Below are 7,578 nucleotides of genomic sequence, written 5' to 3'. Positions count from 1 at the left end.
TGAAAACTTGCGATCGTAAAAATATATGAATGCACTTCACCAAGTCATAGATTCTCCGTTTCGTTGGCAGTAAAACTTCGTCAAAATTTGATTTCCTCGCGATAACAGAGAGGCAAAGAGATCAGCGTGGGCGATTCGAGACGCAAGAAACTCATGCACGAACGAGCTCGGCATTTATGTGTCCATCGAAGCGTGACGACGCTTCGACGGGATTATTTGTAGGATTCAGTCGTATACCCGACGTTTCCGCCGAATCCTTTGTACCATTCGCCCGTTACGCCATAGAATATTTTCGAGACGTATTTAGGCTTGTTTCGGACAGCCGGATATTCATCCCACTATTTTTACTCCATTCTATGGCCTTCACTTTCTCTCTCCTTCTTCTTATTTTCTATCCTATGTTATATTTGATCTCTGAAAATTCGATTAAAAATATAAAGCGTTATTTCGAAGGGGTAGATATTATTATAAGTAACAAATTTTTGACAAGTTTTAGAGTCAGCAATATCTTTCGTAATGGGGGTTACATAATTTTTTATATGATAGTCGGTGCGTATTTCCTGTTCTTCATAAGACATTATTAAGACCGTGTCTGGAAACAATTGTTTGAAATGATATTTTAATTTTAATCGTGTAAAATTTATCGTTTGAAAGAATGCTGTTTTACTTTTATTATTTAGATACATATGTATTTAATTTACATTCTATATTAAGAATATTTCAATGTTTAAGATTTTATATAAAATACATATTACCTTATCAATGATCTTATTATTCCTGATACAATTACTTTACTATTTTGCTAGTACGTTAAATTAACAAAGAATGCAATTAGCGTACAAGATCACGTATCTGCACAAGTGTCTATCGACATTCAGTGGTTGTTAGCTAAAATGAGAAAGAAGAGCAAATCGAGAGGACGACGACGAAGAAGATTATCTCGTACAAAGTCCGTCTCTGTGATTCTTTGGACTTTGGACGTCGAGCTGCTGTTCGACTTGTCCCTTGCATCCGAATGCGACTGCCGATCGCTTTGAAGTACACCGACGACACCGTGTACATATTCTTCCCTGCCAGTATAATAACTTGCGATGAGAAAAAATTAATTAGCCGACCAAGCCAGCTGTGCTCCGTTTAAGTAAACGCGGAGATTAACACGCTTCCGTTTCTTGATTGATTTATGAACACTGCGGAAGATACATACGAAGGATAAAGTTTCAGTTTCGTAACTTTCTTTTATTTTGTTACTTGATTTTTATAAAATTAAGAAACAAAATTCAACAACGATAATAAGCCGAACAAAATCTTCAAATGAAGTGTTAACGCCACATTAGTCCTTAATCAGTTTTTACATTATTTACTTACTAGTAAGAAAAAAGTAAAATGCTTTAATAATAAAATTTGTCACATAGATCTGATTTCGTTAATTAGATCGTTGATTTCATTAAAAGAATTCAAACAATAAAGAAGAAATCGATGAACAATTTCGCAAATATCAGTTATATAACGTGTTACCTCCCTTTTGTAGACACAGACTACTGCGAAAAAGTTACCGTACATACACGTCGAATCAGATAATCTTTCCACTTCATCCACAGAACAGAAGCGTGTATGCAGATGTGGTTTGCCGAGGGAGAGCCAAGCAGAAACGTAGATGGCATTCCTCTAATTTGTCGGCTCGACTTTGTCGGCTAATCAATCGAGTTCGTGATTACCATGCCGCGAGCGTTAACCACGACGAGATTCCACGCTTTTCGTGCTGTATCTATCTACGCGTAATCATAGCTGGAAAGTGTGTATGTGTATGACTAACCTTTATCATCATACTATACAAACTTTCTACGCATGTATGTATGTACATGGATACAGCTAAAGAAATAATGTAGTTAATGGTTCAGGCCACAGTTTAATTTTGACGTATAGTTGAGGATTTCTTAGAAAAAATCAAATGAAATAAAATTAAATTTTGTATAAAGTCTTCCCCTATTTATATATGAGTTAATGTGAAATTTATTAATTGATAGAAAGATTATGCAAAGTTTTATGAAACTTCTCTATGTATGCACCTGGAAGTGAGATTTTGCGGCATAAATCCTGTTTTACAAATGTACTTTCCATGCGCAATTAAAAACCGATTACATTCGTTTTGGTGATTATTCAGACAAGCATGGTGAACGTTTCAAGCTCTTTCTACGAGTGCATCTATGTATGTACATATACGTTGGCTTGACGTGCCATACGCGCGTTCGTGCTGCCTGTCGGCAAGCAGACGCACGCATCGCCGCCTTCATTTCACGCATAATTGAAAGCACGTCCCATTTAGCGTCGAGGACGTTCGCCACTTCTCTCGACTGCGGGCTTCCTCTTAAGATAGCACCCGTTTAGTCGTGTCCCGTACGATTAACGTGATTTAAGTATCGTGCCCGTTTAACGTCTCAACGAAAATGTCCGCCATAATTCAAGCAGCATGTTTTTTCCTGCATTCTCGCACTTCGTAAACGCGTGATCTTCAATTCTCGTCTATGATGTTTCACATAGATATATGTTACACAGGCATTTATATTTAATTATACGGTAAAATTTTGATTATCGGACACCAATTAAGAGGACAACCGATTCTTGGAATATCGATTAAAGAATAATTCAGAATGATTTGTTGTATGCGAGATTGGAAAAAAAAAGTAAGAATTTATTTCATACCATCATCCTTAAACAAATAGTAGCAAAGGTATTACTCTCCAAGCATTCTATTCACTCCTTTGTTTCCATCTTTCCTTTTCTCCTCCTCTGGGTTTTCCTTCCTGTTATTTATTACACCTGTATTAAATAAATCTATTACGTGTATACTTAAATTATATCTATCCATATTCAAAAAAACATCAAGAATCGATTACTAGCAAATATCCAACGAGCAACTTTCGAATAAAATAGTTCTTAGTACCAAGAATGCTAACTACTGCATACAAGTGTACCCAAATACTGCAGAACGTTATTATAAGCCATTTCAACAGCTCTTTACACTCATCATGCTAACTTCAACTCCCGAATCGCTCTCCTTTGAAACGCATCATTCAACCAAACGCAATAAACTGTCCACCTTTCCTGCTAATGCAGCGTGTCGTGATGCACGCCACGGAAATCCCACCGATTACAGGGCGAGCCATTTTGTCTTCGTGCGCACAAATCCTAACATTCGCGGCTCGCGTTGCGACACGACGATGGATTAGGTTTCGCGATAGGTTACCAGCGTCTCCTTTTCACAGTGTACGATTTGTCGCCACGGCGAACCAAAAACCTTTGGTTAATCCATTACCGTGTACGCGTCGTTTCGGTTTCCACGACGCCCACCAATTTGCTAACCATCGATTTCTGTGCGCTCTCTCGTAAACCGTAGCCCTTCTTCTCTCAGCCGCAGCGGACGCAAATAATACCAAGCCGCCAATCGCAAATTCTAGACCCTTTCCATCCGCGTTTTTCCCCCGTACGGTGGTTGCTATCTTTGGAAACGCAGGCGCGGCAACCGTGTCCCTTTTGACGGAACCGGCCACCGTGGCCTCTCTCGTCTGACGTTGCGTTCCTCTTCTACTTGCTTGATGGATTCGCGTGTCCCGCGGTTGTCGGGAACTCAAGAAACTGGTGTTCTCTTCGTGGAATCGGAATTGAATTATGGATATAAGAATAGCAGATCTCTGGGTCCTGGATTGAATTACTAAATGAAATTGGGACGTTGCTTAATTTTGAAAATTTAATAAATTGAAGAGTAAAATGTAAAAATTGGATAATATTAGGAAAAATGATTAGTCTAGAACTAAACGTTTCGTGATAGGGTTTCTGTTGGCGTAGCAATGTTTTTCAATTATTCGATATATTTCGACGTGTATATTTAGGATTCCAGTTTAAGTCAAGATTTGGTTAAACGTCTCATTGTAAATCGTTGTGAAAAGCTTGTGGATAATACCCCATAAACGAAGGAAAGAGGAGAAAGAGAAGCGTAAGAAGTAAGATGACAAAGAAGGGGAAAGAATAAATTGTCCGAGGAAGATAAAAGGAAAGAGATGTTGCTAAGGAAATGAGTCGTCAAGCGTAGATAGTACTATTTTATCCTCCATTTTAGTAGTATCCAGTTTAGCCGTATTAAATTTGAACTTGCGCTTAACTTATTCTCAAACATCTATTTCAACCATTCGAGCATTATAGTACTCTCCTTTTTAATGAGTTATATAAAATACAAAAGATATATAAATGTAATTATGCATAAAAAAGTATATATTAGAAGTATATATTAGAAAAGTATATATTAGAATAAATAGAACGTACGAAGTGTTAATTTCACTTTCTACATTTAAAGATCATGTGATTAAAAGGAAAGCGAAAAGAAGAAAAATGAATTACTCTTAGGAAATAATTGGAGCTTAACAAAAGCGCGTTAGATATATTTTCTCTATTACCGCTAGACAGAAGGTCTTATGCAGGTCCATACACAATTAAGTAAACACAATTAAAAATATGAAGTTTAAATACAAAGTTATATCACCCGCTGAATATATTTTCTCTATATTCATAAAAATATTGTCTAGATATTTACATATCGTGCATATATTCTTTGCATTATAAAATTCCATATTCGTAAATGCATAAACATCCATCCATAGGTTTAGTTGTCATTTTCAAATTATTTATTATTTCACGTATTATCATTATCACTCGTCTATCATCATAAAGCAGCATAAACTAATAAATATTCCGTTCATACTGTTCAAATAATTTAATTTTGTAAACGTCACTGTATCGTACCGTTCGGCTGACGAAACATCAGGCAATTAAAAGTCGTACTTTTGTCGGGAACGTCGCGGCGCTCTTAAGAACCGAAGCGTTTAAGAGTCAACGCTTCCGTTCACACGTGCGTAACGAAAGCTCCGCGGGTCGCGCGCAACGACGCCTTCGAGGAGCAAAATAAAGAGAAGCCCAGTGACTTGCCTCGCGAGACAAGATTTAGAGCCGTCTGAGTATTCGTGTCTGAATCTCCTTGCGCACGTTTTCCACTCGTCCTGCACGCCTAGCGAGATTCTGCTTGGGAAAATCTGTGCTCCATAGGTCGACGCGCGTGGAATGATGAGAAACGCTGGTAGAAATGAATTCCGTGTGAATTTCAGTCACCAAGAGGCTTACGATTCCACAATTTTCTCAGCTGAGAATGGTTCCAAGAAGATATAAATGGTTTAACATTAGAGTCATCTGTTAAACTTAACGAACTCATCGAGTTCACAGATTTCTTGTTATATTTTGTTATTTTAAAGAATAGTAAAGTAGCTTCATTGGACGATACCAAGTGAATGAGATACCAATACAATAAAGTGCAATAAGATAGCGGTAAAAAGATCACGCATCAACTTGTAAAGCGTCGTTGTAAAGGAGAAAGTAGAATCTCTATCGTAGAAAAATGTTTCTAAATACCACAGAATTATGTGAATTCCACAAAACTGTCAAAAAATAGGCATGTTTATTTTGTCAACTCTGTAACGTCGTATAGAAACATTTTTCAAGAAAATGACCTACACAAGACGAAAATTGAGTTTTGTCCTTTAAAATAGCTCTAAGCAAATAGTTGCACGATTTTTGTTCACAAAGTTATAAGAGTTTACATCGACAATCTTTCGTGAAAAATCTCGTGACCCTTTCATTTTTGCTGTTGAATATATTCTAATCATCAGAACTAATTTTAGCCTTCTTTAAGAATATTTATAGCGAAGTAGAAATAAATACAAAATAATTAAATGAATTTAGAAAAATAAATGAATATGACATGGATTAGGATATGCGGTTTTCGTGAAAAATTCAAACGAGTGACAACCTGAAAATAAATTTCTATAATGTGTTTCTAGCAAGAAACTCGTCTTAATTACGTCCTGACAACATGCACCGTTTCTTGAGTTTTATTCACAGCACTTTCATTTTGCTTTACAACCCGTTAAGTGCTATTTTGTCAAGCTCCGTATCCGCCTGCAGATCCGGTCGATACTCATTTCCGCTTCGCTGTCACCGGGAACAACTTTTATCAAGATGATTTGCCTCGCACGATAAACTTCTCTTGACAGCATCTCATACAGCAACATATTCTATGTGTTTAAATGTATTTAAAGACCATTGAAACCTGAGGAAATGAAGGGACGTATAATATATTTATTTTAATTTAATTATCACTGAATGAAGCTGCTTTTAACTCCGATACGTTTTTTGGGATCACTCTGGATCGAATCGTATTCTTGTATTGTAAGGAAGTTCTTGAATTTAAGAAAAATATAAATGAATTCTTAATATTATATATAATTCTTCGTATGTATTCATGAATATGATGAATGAATATATAATGTATTCAACATAATTTAATTATCAATACTTTAATGAAACTGTTTTTAACTCTGTTGTTTTCTCAGTCACTTTTGATCGAATTGTATTTTTCTATTGCCAATAAATTTCTTAAATTTAAGAAATCATAATTGATCAAATAATTTTAGACTTCTTTAAAGGTTGTTGTCGTAACGAACTCGAAGATACATGTTCTTGCGCTTTCATATAACGACCAGCCGTTTAACTTTAGATTCTGTAAAGCTCAATTAGACTCGTGTTGCGTTAACGAGTGCCGAAATAGCGCCACTATTAGCGTGATGTACCGATTAGCCCAGCTTGGAAACGCCTACAAATAGAAGAAACCACGAATGGGTGTAACCTGCCACGGGAAATTATGCGCCAGTAAGTAATTGCATCCTTTGGTCATCTTTTATTTTCCTTGTACCTTAAAATCTCCTTCTCTTTACATATTCTGTACCTTAAATAAATAAATAAATAAATAACGTAAATAGTACAATGGCAAAATGCAAATTTGATGTGACATTAAGGAAAACTAGTTAAACATGTAAATTATTAGAAGAGGATGAAAAATTTGTACTTAGGTATGCAATTCACAGAAAAAAGTTAGAAAGATCACATAAGAATAATTAAAGCTGTAAAAAGTAGAAATGTTGGATTGTAGACTGGTTTTTACTCAAGAATATGAAAGAATAGCAATTACGTTTAAAATGTATGATAAAATTCTCACCCATTATGACTTGAATCTTTCAGATACTGAACTTCGATTCCTACTCCTCGTTTGTACGAGTTCTCATTCCCATAACATATATAACAAAAGTTAATTTCATTATGGAATAATTCGAAAAAAATGTAAAAATCCAAAAGAGGATTTTTTTAACACTCGATAACAACGGTACGTTAACAACGTATGAATTATCAAAATTAATGGCAGCTATTCTTACTCATCAAATTAACGTTCATCAAAATTCGGTGCAATGGGCGAGCTATTTTGGGTGGTCCGACTCACGTGCATAATCGACGCGTTATTAGACGCGACCGGTCACGTGGGTGTATTTACGTCATAACGAGTATGCATAGCGATCAGCGTTAACGAGCCAGCTCGCTTTCAGCACCGTAAGCGTTGCCATAAGCCCACCAACCGCGTCCCTTGTATTTTTATCGTTCGCCCGCGAACGCCGCCGATGAACGTGTCTCCCATTAGGTTGCTCA

The sequence above is a fragment of the Bombus affinis genome, chromosome 8 (genome assembly GCF_024516045.1).
Source record: "Bombus affinis isolate iyBomAffi1 chromosome 8, iyBomAffi1.2, whole genome shotgun sequence".
NCBI lineage: Eukaryota > Metazoa > Arthropoda > Insecta > Hymenoptera > Apidae > Bombus > Bombus affinis.
This window is presented reverse-complemented; position numbering follows the sequence as displayed.